At 44.7% G+C, this 18,284-nt stretch overlaps 5 non-coding genes across 5 annotated transcripts; all 5 read left to right on the top strand.

Annotated features, from left to right (window-relative positions):
• Positions 1-15,331: 15,331 nt before the first annotated feature.
• Positions 15,332-15,404, top strand: TRNAA-AGC (transfer RNA alanine (anticodon AGC)). Its single transcript has one exon. It is a non-coding gene; the product is annotated as a tRNA-Ala (tRNA).
• A 1,038-nt stretch (positions 15,405-16,442) lies between these two features.
• On the top strand, positions 16,443-16,515 carry TRNAA-AGC (transfer RNA alanine (anticodon AGC)). The gene has a single exon. It is a non-coding gene; the product is annotated as a tRNA-Ala (tRNA).
• A 672-nt stretch (positions 16,516-17,187) lies between these two features.
• Positions 17,188-17,260, top strand: TRNAA-AGC (transfer RNA alanine (anticodon AGC)). Its single transcript has one exon. It is a non-coding gene; the product is annotated as a tRNA-Ala (tRNA).
• Positions 17,261-17,559: 299 nt separating this feature from the next.
• TRNAA-AGC (transfer RNA alanine (anticodon AGC)) lies at positions 17,560-17,632 on the top strand. The gene has a single exon. It is a non-coding gene; the product is annotated as a tRNA-Ala (tRNA).
• A 296-nt stretch (positions 17,633-17,928) lies between these two features.
• Positions 17,929-18,001, top strand: TRNAA-AGC (transfer RNA alanine (anticodon AGC)). Its single transcript has one exon. It is a non-coding gene; the product is annotated as a tRNA-Ala (tRNA).
• The last annotated feature ends 283 nt before the right edge of the window (positions 18,002-18,284 follow it).

Here is an 18,284-nt window from a genome sequence, read left to right as displayed (position 1 = left end):
CATCATCCACCTGAAGCCCAACCTGCCACGCAAGTCGCTACTGACCGGCCATGAATTCTTGTGCGCTGAGACGACGACCATTGTTGACGTTGTGTGAGTGTCCTCGAACAAGATGTATGTAGAGGAGTAACACATCCGGTGGTGCAACGGCCAGGTGTACTACCTCGCTGATGAGCCCGGGGTGCACTTCATTTGGCAGCCCAGCTAAAAGTCATCGGTACTTATCATGTCGCGCGCGTTCGACGACTACTATATCAAGGACTGTGGCGTCATCTCGGCGCCGTAGGTAACACAGAGGAGGACCGGAAACAATGACCACTCGACATCGTCGGGATAGCTTTTGTGGCGGTCTGGCTTTAATTCACTTCGCAAACACACTCAGTTGCCTTTTGTTTAAGCAAGCGTGTATGGTGGTGCGTGCCTAGTGACTGACGATATACGAGGGAACTTCTACCGGCAGGTGTGACACGTGCTCTTCAATGATGAGACCATACAAATCGTGACATATATTGAAGTCTGCATGGTACTGATGGTTGCATTTTAGTAGTGAAACAACTAAACTAAAATAACAAAATTTATGTATGGCTAGGATCACAAATAGATTATGAAACATTTTCTTATAATAATATAAGACACATTTTGTATATAATTTATCATGATATTATATATTTTTTTGCAATGCACGGACACTCACCTAGTATAATAACAAAATTCCAAATGATTCGTTGCGAGTACTTACTTTACGAAGCCCAGACATGGGAATGCCGGCGTTCCAGAAAGCCCGTCTGCGCTACACCTTTCGCCTGCATCTGTCCTGCGGCAAGGAATTCATCATCCGTCCTAGGGCAATTGGGCAAAACACACGCGTTATCCTACTGTTCCTGCTGCATCTGCCCGCTGCCATTAAAGAGCAGAAGAACCGACGTGAGACACTTGACATTTTTTACACCCGTCGAGCGCGAGGATGGACAGCGACTTACGACAGCAACACGGACCACCACACTACAGTATATTTAAACACCATTTTTCTAATTCCATGATTTCCACTGTCATTGTGCATTCTATATTTAAATGAAAAATGCCAACATTATGTACAATGAGGATTCAAACCATGGTTGTTGGTTTTAAACCAACATTTACACTCACTTAGCCAATAGAACACACATGTCTTTATGTTTTATATTATATACTTAATCATAAATAGAAAACGTAGCAATGTACGAACACTTTACTAGTATACGGTATACGTCATTTTCTATTTCCAAAGTGCCCTAATTCTTGCCAAGTAATTACGGTTATATGAGACAAGCTACGATTACGTCCACATATATGGTTATATCATATCATCAAGATTGAAATAGTATTTGTCGATATTAATAACATACTCAATGTCTCTGTATTAAAGAATGTTCGAAGAAACTTTATAAGATAATCCAATGTGCCAAGTAAGTTTTTATTAATTTAGTTAATATAATATTTGAACCTTTCAACATATATGTTTATAATTATATATATGCATATGTAGATATTATATATATACATGGGTTAAAAGGGCCTACTTATGGGTTAAAAGGGCCTACTTATAATTTTTCGCCCAGGGCCCCTAAAATCTCAGGAACGGCCCTGCACTACACAGAGACACGTGGGGGGCACATGCTAGCAGCAGCGGCGCGCACGCCACGTGAGCTGTGGGAGGAGGGGGTGTTCATGGTCTAGCAAGTACCAACTCAAGTACTCAACCAAATCATCCCACCGATCTCTATCCATATACAGAGGCATATGACAATTGAGTAAGGGCTTGCACTGGTATTGAAAGGTGTGAATCCGTCCGTCGATAGACCAAGCCGTACACTCCTAGGGTCGTTTGCAAATTCGGGATCAAACTCGTCAAATGCCTTCCACGCATCACCGTCCGACGGATGGACCATTATGTCTGGATCAGTGACGAGACGTACACCATTCTTTGGCCACGTCATATGCAGAGCTATTTCCTTGTTGAGGAACAACCTTGAAAGCCGAGGAATGATGGGCAACCGACGAAGTTGCTTAGCTGCGACCTTCGTAACTACCAATTCACCCTCATCATTTGTCACCTCGACATATCTAGAAGCTTCGCAATGCTTACAACGGTCCAGCTTGTCATCCTCCTCAAAGAATAGCATGCAACTGTTGGGACACACGTCGATCTTCTCATATGTCATCCCAAGACCAGCCAACACCTTCTTTGCGAAGTACATATTCTTTGGCAACTTATGATTCTCCGGGAGAACCTCGCCCATCAGTTGGACGATGTCGTTGTAAGCACTGTTTGAAATGTTGTGCTTCGACTTTATCGCCATTAGTCTTGTGAGAGTCCCAAGAACTGACATCTGAGTGTGCTCGTGCAGTCTCTCTTCTCCCGCGGCGAGTAGCCGGAAGAATTCCTGAGCATCGCGTGGAAGCTGCCCCGGCTCCTCAGCGTTTATTTCAACATCCCTACCAAGATCATGCAACATGTCGTCCATCCTATCATGATCGTCATCAAGTTCCACCTCCGCGTCAACGTGTCTAATAGACTCTCCATGCCGGTACCATACAAGGTAGTTCGGCATAAACCCACTTTTGCAAAGGTGTTTCTCCATTTCTTCTATCTTCTGAGGCCACTTGTTCTCGCAGCGATTGCAAGGACACTTCACTAGACGACTCGTTGCATCTTTGAAAGCGTGCTCAAGAAAAGCCTTTGTTACACCCATCCATTCATTCGAATGTGCCCTATCCTTTCTCCACCCGTCATACATCACCCTCCGATCACCGTCCATTTCAAAGGCTAAACAAAAGACAAAGAAAATCAACGATCGTTTGTGGCTTAGGTGAACTCCCTATTAGGTAAAGGCCCTAAACCCACCCAAGAGTGTAGGCCGATGCTTGTGATTTGTGACGTGTAGCCTACGATTGCCGCGAAATTTCGGCAGCATAACCCCGCTGCTCTCCAAGCACACGCCTGAACATGGTGCGTTGGAGAACAACTGGGTTACACAACCGAAATTCCGCGTCAATCGTAAGGCACATGTCATAAATCACAAGCATCGGCCTACACTCTCAGGCTGTCCAAAATACGTGGACAATTCCGGAACGACGAACCTCACAAGCCAATGTGACGTTCGCCGTTCCCGAACGGGTGACGCATACGGTTCGCTACGGTTAACGATTAAAACTAAACTCTAAACATTAAAAAATATCTCGGAGACAAATATGAATTTGAATTAAAGCAATCAACAGTTAAACTAATCACAACACGACAAGATGACTAATATAAATTAATGACTTATTTTCATCGATACTCAATTATTCTTAAACTAGGTGCGTGGGAATGGTGAGATGGGTTTTTGTACAGTACAACCATTGTGCGCGCTCTGCAAAAGCGAGGTTGCCGACTGTGGATCTGCACTGCACCCTGCCAGATCTGCAATTTATTCCACAATCGTGTAGTAGTAGTAGTAGTAGTAGTACGCTGTACAACAGTGACTAGTGTAGTAGCAGTAGTAGCAGCGTAGGTCTAGCTAGCTGAGTCTGAACTGCACGCACGACTGCTTTAAATGGTGTGACACGGTGAGATGATCAGGGAATCAACTATGACATAGGAAGTGCAGTTTTGTGCCATATCTCACCATGACAAGCAGCTAAAAAGGGGTGGAGTTTCTGGGTTAAATGGGAACCTCACAAAGAAGTACAAGGTTACATGTTCCACACTTCTATTGCATGGCCACCATGTAGGATAGGGGCACAAGAAAGTAGCAGTTGTCACCAAATCTCCATTGAGCACCAACACTGAAGTTCAGTTCCTTCTGGTTACTATTTCTAGTCTGAAAATTCAGACCTCTGCCGCCCAGTTATTGGGTTACTTTTTCTTCTAGTAGCATAATGATCATTAACCAAAACTCTATGGATAGAACTCTGAATTTGGACCAAACACATAATTTCAGAACACAAAATTGCAGGCGTGGAAGTAGGGAGACAGGGAGGCTCACCGCGGGGAACGAGGGCGGCGTGGATGGACGGCGGGCGCGCGCGATGGAGCTCGGTGATCGTCGCGATGGCGGCGTGGACAGACAGCGGGCGCGCGCGACGGAGCTCGGTGATCGTGCGACGGAGCTCGCCGAGCTTGCGTGAGAGAACGGCGGCTACGGGGCGCCAGAGAACGGCGGGCCCACGCGACGAAGCTCGCCGAGCAGAGAACGACGAGGTGGGGCGCGAGCGCGGCGAGGCACGGCGCGAGCGCGGCGAGGCACGATGGAGCTCGCCGAGCTTGCGTGCGCGCGACAGCGAGGCGGGGCGCGGCGGGTCACGACGGAGGTCGTCGGGCTTGCGTGCGCGCGACGGCCACGGGTGCAAGCGAGCGCGGCGAGGCAGGGCATGACGGAGCGAGGCGGGGCCGGCAGGCGCGCGCGACGGCGAGGCGGAGCGCGGCGGGGCACGACGGAGGTCGCTGGGCTTGCGTGCGCGCGACGGCCACGGGCGCAAGCGAGCGCGGCGAGGCGGGGCGCGACGGAGCGAGGCGGGGCACGAGCGCGGCGGCGGTGGGGCGCGAGTGCGGCGGCGGCGCGACGGGATTTAGGGCAGGCGGGGCGCGAGCGAAGAGATTTCGTGCTGAGTCAGGGATGGACGATTAAGGGACACTATTTTTGTCGGCCTCCCGGAGGCCGACGAAAATAATGGTCGGTTAATGACGTATTTTCGTCGGCCTCTGGAGGCCGACGAAAATAATGGTCGTATTTTCGTGGGCCTGGCGGAGACCGACGAAAATACACCACATTTTCGTCGGTCCCGAGGCCGACGAAAATAAGTTTCGTATTCTCGTGGGCCTGCCCACGAAAATATTCATTAGCCCACGAAAATAGCCACATTTTCGTCGGTAACGACGGCCGACGAAAATAACATTGCATTTTCGTGGGCCGGCCGACGAAAATAACCCGGCCCACGAAAATTTATGCGTTTCCTGTAGTGTCAGCTCGTAGCACTTGTATGATATGGTCATGGTGCTCAACCATTGAAGCTATTTGGTACTTCTTGTCACTGCCAAGTGTGCCTCCAACCACAGCGTGCTTTCCAACAAATTATGTGTGTTACTTTATTTTAGGGGGTTGATCCACCATTTTTATGTCCTTCTCCTTCCTATAATCTTCTCTTGAATCATAGAATCTCTTTACTAATACTTCCTCATTTTCTTACAAAAATTTCTTCACATCCACAACACTATTGAATGTCCCCTACCATATATAGGCTTCAAATTTTCCTTTCAGTTTGGTTCAATTGAAGAACTTTGCATGATTTATGAAGAATAGGTAATATAATTAACATGTAATCATGTAAAGTTCATTATATCATTGCCCTGCTTATTGCTGCACTTAGAAGACGATTTTGGTGTGCTTGGATATTGCAGTAACAAGTTGGGTGTTCTGCATTCCCAAGGGCTATTAGCTTCGGGTTGTTTATTGAGAGATGCAGGTAAAATCTTTCATTAGTTAGAAAGCACACTGGCCATTGGAGCACTGTGAAAGCAGTATTGCAACACAAAGCTAGAAAATAATTGTGTTAGGATCGTAGGTGAGAAAAAAGAGACACATAGATTAACGTGGAAAAAACTCTAACAATGTGGAGGAGAAAAAAAACTACGGGAAAACAGATCTATTATGTGGTGTGTTGTACAGGGTACAAGGGGGCCTATTTATATAGGAAAAAGAGATAGAGATAGGGTCATATCTTCTTATCTAACAAAACTCCCCTTGACGCTAAATCTATAAAATTGTTTCCCCAAACACCACTAGGGTGCTAAGCTCCACGAACACCTACCAAGTCAAGACAATGCTTGAACTTGGTATTATATAATGGCTTTGGAAGCATGTCTGCAGGATTTTCATCAGTATGTATCTTGTCCACTTTAATCTTGCCTTCAACAACAATATCACGAATAAAGTGGTACTTGATATCAATATACTTGGTCTTGAATTGATACATGTCATTCTTGGTCAGACAAATAGCACTATGACTATCACAATAAACCTTAATGACATCCTGAGGAACACCAAGTTCAGAAATAAGACCTTGCATCCAAATAGCTTCTTTAACCCCTTAAGTAGCTGAGACATATTATGTTTCAGTAGTGGAAAGAGTAGGAACAGACTGAAGTGAAGCCCTCCAACTCACCACAGAACCGCATAATGAAAATACATAACCAGATATGGAGCGTCTCTTATCAAGATCACCAGCAAAGTCAGAATCAATAAATCTCTCAACAAATCCCATAACACCAATTTCCTTCACTGAATTCTTGTCAAACAATAATCCAAAATGAGAAGTACGTTTCAAGTAGCGAAGAATCCACTTTACTGCATTCCATTGTTCTTTACCAGGATTGTGCATGAATCTGCTAACCACACTAAGAGCATGAGCCAGATTGGGTATTGTACATATCATAGCATACATGAGATTTCCAACAACATTAGTATATGGTATGTGAGACATGTATTCTTTCTCATCTTCAGTAACAGGACATTGCCTCGATGACAATTTAAAATGTGAAGCAAATGGTGTAGCAACATATTTACAATTACTGAGATTATACTTTTCAAGAACTTTCTCAATAAAACTTTTCTGAGATAGAAAAAGAGTACCAGCACGACGATCATACTAAATTTCCATCCCAAGAATTTTATTTGCTGGTCCAAGATCTTTCATATCAAATTCATGATTAAGTTGAGCCTTCAATTCAACAATTAGTGACTTGTCATGGGAAGCAATCAACATATCATCAACATAAAGCAGTAGATACACAAAATATTTATTTGGGAAATGTTTCAAATAAATACAGTGATCATAATTGCTTCGAGAATAACCATGTGCAAGCATGAACGAGTCAAACCTCTTATACCACTGCCTAGGAGCTTATTTCAAACCATAAAGAGATTTCTGCAAATGACAAACTAAGTGCTCTTGACTAGGAGCAGAAAAACCCTGAGGTTATGTCATATAAACATCCTCATCTAAATCTCCATGAAATATGCAGTTTTAACATCAAGTTTCTCTAACTCCAAATCAAATAAAGCAACAATAGCAAGCATAACTCAAATAGAAGTGTGACGAACAATAGGAGAGAACACCTCATTGAAATCAATACCATCCCTTTGTTCGAAACCTTTCACAACTAAACGAGCTTTAAATCTTGTAGGTTCAACTCTAGATATACCTTCCTTTTTCTTATAAATCCACTTGCACTTTAAAGGATTTACCTTTAGGAAGCTCAACCAATTTCCATGTAGAATTCTTTTGAAGACTCTCAAATTCATCATTCATAGCAACTAACCACTTGGATGAATTATCACATGAGATAGCTTCCGAATAAGAAGAAGGTTCAAATGCAACATTAGTTTCTTGAGCAGCAATGAGAGTATAATAAGCCATACTGTCAGTGTCACAATATCGATGTGGCAAAACAATATTCCTTCTAGGTCTATCTTGAGCAATAGAGTGACTGTTACTAACAGGAGGTACAAAAGCTAAAACTAACTGTGTAATAATACCAGGAGATAAACTGAGCTATAAGACGGACAAAGCTTTTTAATTAAGATTTTCTCATTTATCATCAGCCATGTTAGCAGGTCGCGTTTGCAACGCCTTTCGTACACATAACTGAGTAAGAACAACCTTTATCTGAATTTTTCAAATAGCAATACTGATCTTGCCATCAAACTTTGGAATATCAATTTTAGACGACATCTATTATGTGAGATAAAGAAATTCGAAGTGAAATAGTAATCTACGTGCAATCTATGAAATAAAAAATTTGAGTGATTTTCTCCCTTGTGCGGTGGTCCTCGAAAGGCACGAAATCCCAAAAGCACTTCACATGAGATTACTTGATTTGAATCGGGCACAAAAATCGATCTTGACTGTAGAATCCAATAGTTGGTACTTGGCAGCAAGAGGAGAATAGATCTCCAAAGAAGAGTGACGCAGCAGGACAGACGAAACCCAATAACAGAGTAGTGCAGCGAGGCCAGGACACTACAAAGACCAGCGCTGACGAGACCACGGAGGGCCCACGCGAGGGACGGCGGTAGCAGATTTGATAACCGGTGTCTCCCGCAGATAAACGAATTGCAAGCAGATGAACTGGCGGTGGCGAGAAGCGATATGTTTTCGGAAGGAAGAACCTGCGGCGGCGGCGACTGAGAATAAAGTGTCTAAACTAGCTGTAGATACCAATTGTTATAATCATAGAGGGGAAAAAAGAGATACAAAGTTTAATGTGGAAAAAACTCCATGAGAGAGAAAAAAACCACAAGAATGTGGTGTGTTATACAAGGTACAAGGGACCTATTTATATAAGCAAAAGATGATAGAGATATGATCATATCTTCTTATCGAACACAATGTTATATACGCTATTAAGCTGGAGATAATGACAATTGAATTGTTTCCCATGTTACCTTATGGAGTTGGAATGGTTGAGGCCAAAGCATCGCTGTCACAAAATTCACGTCTCTGGTGTCTTTTGCAATGACAGAAGAGAGGTGCGCAAGTTCTGTGCAAGAGGGCAGTGACATCCATCAGCTTGTTCGGCTGCCATTTTCATCCAGCTGCAGCTGCAAACAAACACTGTTCCTACAGCAGCAAGCAGCAGGCGGCTGCAGCAGCTGCCACTGTAGAAACTAGCAGCCGAACAAGCCGACAGGCTTCAATGTGCACAGGTGAGAGTTGGACATCGGTCCGGAAAGGAACAGGTGCTTGCACACAACCAACATCTCCGCGGGTAGAGCATTTCTAAAGCGATCGTGATGTCTAGGAGTTAGGTGAATTAGACAAACAAGTCGATGAATGTTTCAAAGTTTCTAACATCTGTATTAAAATATAGAGTGGAAGGTCATAAGACCCACTTTGGTACGCTCCTCCAAAGAATCCCCCAACAGCTCTTTTTGAAAAAATCTATTAAATAGGAGGCTCTTTGATGGGCTCTTTGTAGAAAAGAGAGATGAGCTCATCCAAAAAATATGTAGAGCGAGAGCTAGAAAAATGAGCTTCTATCAGCTCATCTTTCATGTTTTTCTCTTCCTCGGACCCACATCCTACAAGAAGCTATAGGAGGAGTTGTGTTTCCAACTAAATATGGTGCCCTTTCTTAAAATAAGGGGTTGTTTTTCTAGATCAAAGCCAAAGTTAGAGCTAGCAGAGGAAGAGCCCTACTAGAGAGCTCAGTTTGTGGGTATCTGGGAGGCCATTAATGAGGTGTCTTTGGACCATACCAGAGAGGATGAAATAAGATGGAGATGGAATCCTGATGGCGAATACTCTGCTAAGAGCACCTACCTTGCCCAGTTCCAGGGCAGCATGCCCAAGCTCAGGCTTCTACCGACTTAGAGGGCGAAAACAAAACCTAAATGTTGTTTCTTTGCTTGGACTTTGTTTCACATGAAAATTCTCACGACAAACAATTTATTGCTCGGAGGTTGGTTGTATGACCCAATTCGCAAGCTGTGCAAACAGGAGCAAAAAACTATTGCCCATCTTTTTAAGGATTGTGTGTTCCCTAGGGGGTTTGGGACCTTTTACTCCTTTGTTTCCATCGCAATGCCCTCCAAGCTGTGGACCGCCAAGGATCGTTGTATAAATGGTGGAGAAAGAATTCAACTAAAAGTTATGAAGCAAGAATGCAGATGTTTTGATGGTCTCATGATCTATTTTTGGTGGGAGAATTGGAAAGAAAGGATAGAAGAACATTTCAAAAATTTGGAGAAGTTAGTCTCAGCAATCGCCTATCTCATCAACGAAGACATTTTCGTGCAGCGGACGACTGCTGCTGCTTTTTAAGTGTTAATGAATGTTAGTGAGTGTGGAGGGTCTTTTTTTTGAGTGAGTTTGATTGTGTGGGAGGCTTTTGTTACCTTGTGCTTTGCTTTCATTTCTTTCGATAGTGTATTCCTCTTTCGTATCTAATAAAAATTTGGGCCGTGCTTTCGAAAAAAGAAATATGACAAAGAATTTGGAGTTTGGGGGGGTGAATGCACCTAAACCCCCTCTATTTATAAGGAAAATTCCATGAACTTTTTGAATTGATTTTGAATTTTTTGAACTTATCAAAATGACACGTGCCAATCAGAAGACGACACGTAACAACATGCGGTTGGTCGGTACCAAGCGATTCTCCAACATCGCGGTCGGTCCTACTCCAACACGGTCGATAACACTTAAACCGATTGATCGATAGACCCACCGACTGTTGTGTTGACCATTTGGGTCAGTACAAACCGCCGATGAGTAGTTAGTACCGATCTCGATTAGAACTGACATAATAGATATTTTACCACTCAGTTTGTTACCTCGTTGCTATTATGCCATTTGAACCTATGTTTAGTGGGTCCATATTTGTCTATGATTTGTGGGTCTAATAGCAAATTTCCAATAATGGCAAACTTGCAAATCTTCGGTTGGAACTAGCTTTAAAAAAGAAATTAAATGGAAAAATAATCAGGCCTTGTTCGTTTGCATCGGATTGGTGGGTCAGAACGATTCCTAACCGGATTGATTCTCTAATTTATATAGATTTTGATTAGCGGGAACCATTCCGGGTGCAATCCGACACAAACGAACAAGGCCTCAGAGTTATTAAAACCACCCGGTTTGAAGCATCGTCCGCGCTTCACGGGGCATTCACCAAACACGGGCGGACACCACTCTAGGGTCGCGGACACGAGTCTTGCATCCAATGACGCTATGAGCGCTAAGCGGTTTTGTGTTCCTCTCAAGCCCCGACCTTCTCCCTCCCACGTCTTCCCTCTCCCGTTGCACCCCTTCCTCCTTCTCGATCTCACCATCGAGCCTGCGTCCTCGGCGTCATCCATGTTAGGCCGGCTCCACTAGCCTTCCTCTCCACGCTGTCCCCAAGAATCAGGCCTCTGTGTCCTCCTCTCCCCGATTCCCCGGCCCCTGGTCAGGCTCCACCAGCCGCCCCCTCCACCTATGCACCGACGGTGGCTTCCGCGGTCGACCTCTCCTCTTCACCGTCACCTCGCTTGCCTCGTCCGTCAGGGGTGTAGTTATGTCGTGGGGAGGAATATGACGCCAACGGGCTCCTTGGGATTGATGAGCTTCTAGTCACCTCTTTTTTGAATGCTCGGTTGCTAAGTATATCCGGAGAATTGTGCAAATTGCTTTCAAGTTGCCGAGCACCCCGACTGACATCTCTCACTTGTTTGAAATCTGGATCTTCTCTTTTAGTAAAGGGATTAGAAATTTGGTGATGGTGGGTTGTGGTGCAATTCTATGGGCAATCTGGAAAACTAGAAATAGAGCTTGTTTCGATAAGAAAATGTTTTTAGATCCCTCTGAGGTGACTTACATATGCTGCTTTTGTTTGAATCATTGGGCTGCTTTGGAGACAGAGAAGGCAAGAAAGATGCTGCTGGAAGGAAGCCTGCTAAGGTCTTGTTCGTTTTTCACGGATTGGAGGCTCGAAACGGTTTCTGGCCGGATTGTTTCTCTAATTTATATAAGTTTTAATAAGTTGGAATAAATCCTGGTCCAATCCTCCACAAACGAACAGGCTCTAATTCGAAGGACTGCAAATGAAGTCTTTGACTGGGGGGTTTGGCTGGGTTCCGGTGGCCAAAGGGATTTTGGCTTGATTAAAGAAATGTGATGATGAAAGGCCTTTCTGGGAAGATGATGCCTTGCCAATTAGCGACAGCAGTGTACTTTTTTGGTTCTTGTCTTGCTGCTGTAAACACTTAAACTGTGTTCCTTGTCGATGGTCCTTTGGGCCTCTCTCAGTCTATGTAATCAGGCTGATGACCTCGTGACATGCTTCCGGAGTTGGTAGAACTTTACTTAGTTTCCTGGATGTAGCTGACAGAACTTTGTTATGACCACACCGAGTTCGTCGCCGGCATCGACATGAGCATCTTCGTGGACGGCCTGCTCGAAGATAAGAACTATGCGCCTATGCGTCGTGTATGTATTAGCCCTTTTGGACGAAGTAAAACGGGCAGAGCATTAGCAGCATTTCTGGTCGTAAATTATAGGGGATCAGGTCTCTTTTGATATATATATATGTTTTAATTTAGTTCTGCATTGACAGTTTGGCTTGCCTTTTGTTTTTATACAGCGACAGTTTGGCTCGCATTGGAACGCTATTCTTGTGCTGGTATCTGTGAATCCGTGCGTGCAAAATAGTGCTCGCAGGCATGGATTTGAGAGAGTCAGCTTTTGCTGAGCCAGCCAGGATGAAACTGGGAGTGTTCTGCCGTACTCTTGCCATCGGTTAAACTAGTGCGTGGTTGGCAGTTGGTCGGCTGCTGCGCCGCGGCGGCCACCAAAGATGAAACAACATGGACATCAGATCAGGCCGAGAGCTTGGTACCTTCGGTGACGCAACTTCTTTTTTATTTCCGAAGCAACACAGGATTGTCGCATGCTCTTCTCGTCACAAAAATAATGCACACTCTGTTCGTCTACAAAAAAACAAAAAACAACAAAAAAAAAACAATTGTAGTTATGAATCTGGAAAGTGCGAAGGTGTTTGCAAGGGGGTTTTACCTCTTACTGCCCGTCCTTGCCGTCACCCCTGCATCTACCGCCGGTCCAAAGAATCCGATAGTCGAAAGCGCCTCTTTCGCTCAAGGGATTTTCGAGGAGCGGCGTTGATGATGGGTAGCTGAGAGATGGTAGATATGTTGACAGGCTTGGAGATTGGAAACTTGATGAATCAATAGAGCATCATGCGGTCGAGAACCAAGAATTTGAAACCCTTTAAAAACCCATGGGCCATGGCTGGATGGAGAGAGAGAGAGAGAGTGCGTGTTTTGTTGTCGCAGGTTGATTCTACTAAGGCCTTGTTCGATTATTCCTATCTCATATGGATTGAATAGAATTGAAAAAAGTTACGAAGAATTTTGACTTGTTCGGGATTGAAACTCACTCAATTCCACCCAATCTACATGGATTGGAAGCAAAATGAACAAGCCCTAAGTTGGGGGTACTCGTGAAGGAGGCCTACGGTGATGCTGTGCGTCTCTTCACAAATGCGCGAAGCGCGATAGAAGGGCTTTTAGGAACTGAGGTACGACCAAGTATTATAATACGTTTTGCCTCGGTCTTTTGATACCTGACCTCTTTTGATTCCTCTTCCGGTTGAATTTTCCTTACTAGCGCGGTGTTACGGTTGTTTATCTCGGTTCCCTCGGTTCCCCGTTTCTCAGAACGGATCCACCGCTCCCCGAGCTCCACCCGGCGGCGGTCCCATTCTCTTTGCCGGTGGCGCTCCCGTCGTCTTTGCCGGCGGCACTCCCGTCCTCTTCGACCGTGCCCCCTCCGGTACGTCTACCCTACCCTTCCTCGTTCGCTTCCTCTCATTGCGCATTGGGTTGGGAGCACGCGGCCCGCCGCGCTCGGATCACCGCGTGCCCGGTTGCCTGCCTGTGCTGATTAATTAGCCGCGCGCCCGTGCTAATTAACCTGTGAAAGTCGCCTAAAGAGGGGGGGGGGGTGAATAGTCAAAACCTGAAATTTACAAACTTTAAACACGCACTAAGGCCAGGGTTAGCGTTAGAATTAAATCGGAGTGCGGAAGATAGTTCTCCTTTCTTAGAGTTGCTCAATCAATGCGGATAACGTTTGTGAGCAAACTCAAATCAATATGAGCAAAGAAACTTCTAGAGAGAGGAAAGAGGGGAAACAAATCAAGTGAAGATCAACAAGTCAACACGGTGATTTGTTTACTGAGGTTCGGTTCCAAAGAACCTAGTTCCCGTTGAGGAGGCCACAAAGGCCAGGTCTATTCCAACCCTTTACCTCTCTCAATCGGTCACACAGACCGATTGAGGCTTCTACTTGATTACTTGGGTCACTATGACCCCACAAGGATCACCACACAGTTAGGTGTCTCTTGCTAGCTTTACAAAGCAATTAGAGAAATAAGAATGAGAAGGAGAAACCAATCCAAGCAACAAGAGCAATAAAAGAACACAAAACACCCTCTCTCAAGTCACTAAGCAATTGAGTTGATTTGGAGGCTTGGAGAGGGTTTGATCTATTGATTGTGTCTTGGAGTGTAGTCTTTTGCTCTTGTATTGAATGTTGAGGTCAGAAAACTTGGATGGCTTGAATGGAGGGCGTTTGGGGTATTTATAGCCCCAACCACTATTCTAGCCGTTGTTGTCGATGGCGCACCAGATAGTCCAGTGGTGCACCGCACATGGCAATGCTCAGTGTCCGGTGCGTGCCACGTCAGCTACCCGTTGGGGTTTGGAGCGGTTGATCGTTGAGGTCTTTTGTCCTCATGCTGCACCGGATAGTCCGGTGGTACACCGGACATGTCAGGTGCGATCTGACTTCCTACTCTGACTTCTGCCTGCTCACTATTCACTTTTGTAGTCGACCGTTGCACGCAGGTGACCGTTGCTCCGTTGGCTCACCGGACAGTCCGATGAATTATAGCGGAGCGCCTCTCAGAAAACCCGAGAGTGGCCAGTTCGTTGGTGCCTTGACCTGGGCACCAGACAGTGTCCGGTGTGCCACTGGCAGCACCATTTCTAGTCTTTCCTCCAAACTTGGTTGAGTCCCCAACTTAATTTCTTTCTTGGTTTATGTTGAACCCTATGCACATGACATACATGACATCTAGGCAAACTAGTTAGTCCACGTGGCTTGTTCGGTTAGCTCCCAATCCATGTGGATTAAGTGAGATTAGATGGGTTTAAATCCCAAACAAGTTAAAGTTCTTCTAAATATTTTCAAATCTCATCCAATATATGTATAATGGGAATAACCGACGTGACTTAAGTTGGAGGTGCTGGCGAAGGAGTCCTACGATGATGTTGTGGTCTGCTGCCTTCTATGCGTCTCTTCACAAATGCGTGATAGCTGCCAGCTGGTGATTTTTGGTCTGCAACAACACCAACAAGTAGGACCTTAATTGTAAAATCATCAGCTCAGAGGATGTAGTTCAGATGGTAGAATGCTCACTTAGCATGCGAGAGGCACGGGGATCGATACCCTGCATCTCCAAAATCATGTTTTTTTAATCTTCCATTAAGTTTTTAATTCGGCATTGCATTGCATGTAGTAATTAATCTAGAGAAAACTTTCTTTCTCCTCGAATCTTTTTCACCAACCATGTCATATTTCCATCCGCGCAGTCTAGAGACTTGATCGCCACAGAGAACATCGTATCGCCATCACCGTGCTGCGATAAAGTAGTGATGCCTGTAGGAGGAGCAAGACAACGACCCGTTCTAACTGTTGAGCTTATATTGATGATGTGATGTTTTCATTGCGCTGGGTATAGCATAATAGTACCTCAGGGGATGTAGTTCAGATGGTAGAACGCTCGCTTAGCATGCGAGAGGCACGGGGATCGATACCCCGCATCTCCAAAACCATGTTTTTTTAATCTTCCATTAAGGTTTCAATCCGTTATTCATTGCATTGCATGCAGTAATTAATCTAGAGAAAACTTTCTTTCTCCTCGAATCTTTTTTGCCAACCATGTCATGTTTCCATCCGTGCAGTCCAGAGACTTGATCGCCATGGACGACATCGTATCGCCATCGCCGTGCTGCGATGAAGTAGCAGTGCTTGTAGGAGGAGCAGGACAACGACCCGTTCTGACTGTTGAGCTTATATTGACGATGTGACGTTTTCATTATGCTGGCTATAGCATAATAGTAGCTCAGGGGATGTAGTTCAGATGATAGAACGCTCGCTTAGCATGCGAGAGGCACGGGGATCGGTACCCCGCATCTCCATAATCATGTTTTTTAATCTTCCATTAAGTTTTTAATCCGTCATTGCATTGCATTTAGTGATTAATCTAGAGAAATATTTCTTTCTCCTCGAATCTTTTTTGCCAACCACGTCATGTTTCCATCCGTGCAGTCCAGAGACTTGATCGCCATGGACGACATCGTATCGCCATCGCCGTGCGCGATGAAGTAGCAGTGCTTGTAAGAGGAGCAGGATAACGACCCGTTCTAATTGTTGAGCTTATATTGATGATGTGACGTTTTCACTGCGATGTGTATAGCATAACAGTACCTCAAGGGATGTAGTTTAGATGGTAGAACGCTCGCTTAGCATGCGAGAGGCACGGGGATCGATACCCCGCATCTCCAAAATCATGTTTTTTTAATCTTCCATTAATGTTTTAATCCGTTATTGCATTGCATTGCATGCAGTAATTAATCTAGAGAAAACTTTCTTTCTCCTCGAATCTTTTTTGCCAACCACGTCATGTTTCCATCCATGCAGTAAAGAGACTTGATTGCCATGGACGACATCGTATCGCCATCGTCGTGCTGCGATGAAGTAGTAGTGCTTGTAGGAGGAGCAGGACAACGGTCTGTTCTGACTGTTGAGCTTATATTGATGATGTGACATTTTCATTATACTGGCTATAGCATAATAGTAGCTCAGGGGATGTAGTTCAGATGGTAGAATGCTCGCTTAGCATGCGAGAGGCACGGGGATCGATACCCCGCATCTCCAAAATCATGTTTTTTAAATCTTCCATTAAGTTTTTAATCCGTCATTGCATTGCATTGCATGAAGTGATTAATCTAGAGAAATATTTCTTTCTCCTCGAATCTTTTTCGCGAACCACGTCATGTTTCCATCCGTGCAGTCCAGAGACTTGATCGCCACGGACGACATCATATCGCCATCGGCGTGCTGCGATGAAGTAGCAGTGCTTGTAAGAGGAGCAGGACAATGACCCGTTCTAACTGTTGAGCTTATATTGATGATGTGACGTTTTCACTACGCTGGGTATAGCATAATAGTACCTCAGGGGATGTAGTTCAGATGGTAGAATGCTCGTTTAGCATGCGAGAGGCACGGGGATCGATACCCCGCATCTCCAAAATCATGTTTTTTAATCTTCCATTAAGGTTTTAATCCATTATTGCATTGCATTGCATGGAGTAATTAATCTAGAGAAAACTTTCTTTCTCCTCGAATCTTTTTTGCCAACCACGTCATGTTTTCATCCGTGCAGTCCAAAGACTTGATCGCCATGGACGACATCGTATCACCATCGTCGTGCTGTGATGAAGTAGCAATGCTTGTAGGAGGAGCATGACAATGACCCGTTCTGACTGTTGAGATTATATTGATGATGTGACGTTTTCATTATGCTGGCTATAGCATAATAGTAGCTCAGGGGATGTAGTTCAGATGGTAGAACGCTCGCTTAGCATGCGAGAGGCATGGGGATCGATACCCCGCATCTCCAAAATCATGTTTTTTAATCTTCCATTAAGGTTTTAATCCGTTATTGAATTGCATTGCATGAAGTAATTAATCTAGAGAAAACTTTCTTTCTCCTCGAATCTTTTTTGCCAACCACATCATGTTTCCATCCGGGTAGTCTAGAGACTTGATCACCATGGACGACATCGTATCGCCATCGTCGTGCTGCGATGAAGTAGCAGTGCTTGTAGGAGGAGCAGGACAACGACCCGTTCTTACTGTTGAGCTTATATTGATGATGTGATGTTTTCATTATGCTGGCTATAGCATAATAGTAGCTCAGGGGATGTAGTTCAGATGGTAGAACGCTCGCTTAGCATGCGAGAGGCACGGGGATCGATACCCGGCATCTCCAAAATCATGTTTTTTAATCTTCCATTAAGGTTTTAATCCATTAGTGCATTGCATTGCTTGTAGTAAGTAATCTAGAGAAAACTTTCTTTCTCCTCGAATATTTTTTGTCAACCACGTCATGTTTACATTAGTGCAGTCCACAGACTTGATCGCCATGGACGACATCGTATCGCCATTGTCGTGCTGCGATGAAGTAGCAGTGCTTGTAGGAGGAGGACAACGACCCATTATGACTGTTGAGCTTATATTGACGATGTGACGTTTTCATTATGCTGGCTATAGCATAATAGTAGCTCAGGGGATGTAGTTCAGATGGTAGAACGCTCGCTTAGCAAGCGAGAGGCGCGGGGATCGATACCCCGCATCTCCAAAATCATGTTTTTTAATCTTCCATTATTTTTTTAATCCGTCATTGCATTGCATTGCATTCAGTGATTAATCTAGAGAAATATTTCTTTCTCCTCGAATCTTTTTTGCCAGCCACATCATGTTTCCATCCGTGCAGTCGAGAGACTTGATCGCGATGAACGACATCGTATCGCCATCGCCGTGCGCGATGAAGTAGCAGTGCTTGTAAGAGGAGTAGGACAACGACCCGTTCTAACTGTTGAGCTTATATTGATGATGTGTCGTTTTCACTACGCTGGGTATAG

The sequence above is a fragment of the Zea mays genome, chromosome 4 (assembly GCF_902167145.1).
Source record: "Zea mays cultivar B73 chromosome 4, Zm-B73-REFERENCE-NAM-5.0, whole genome shotgun sequence".
Classification (NCBI taxonomy): Eukaryota; Viridiplantae; Streptophyta; class Magnoliopsida; order Poales; family Poaceae; genus Zea; species Zea mays.
Note: the sequence above shows the minus strand (reverse complement) of the source record. Positions and strands in the feature narration are given on the sequence as shown.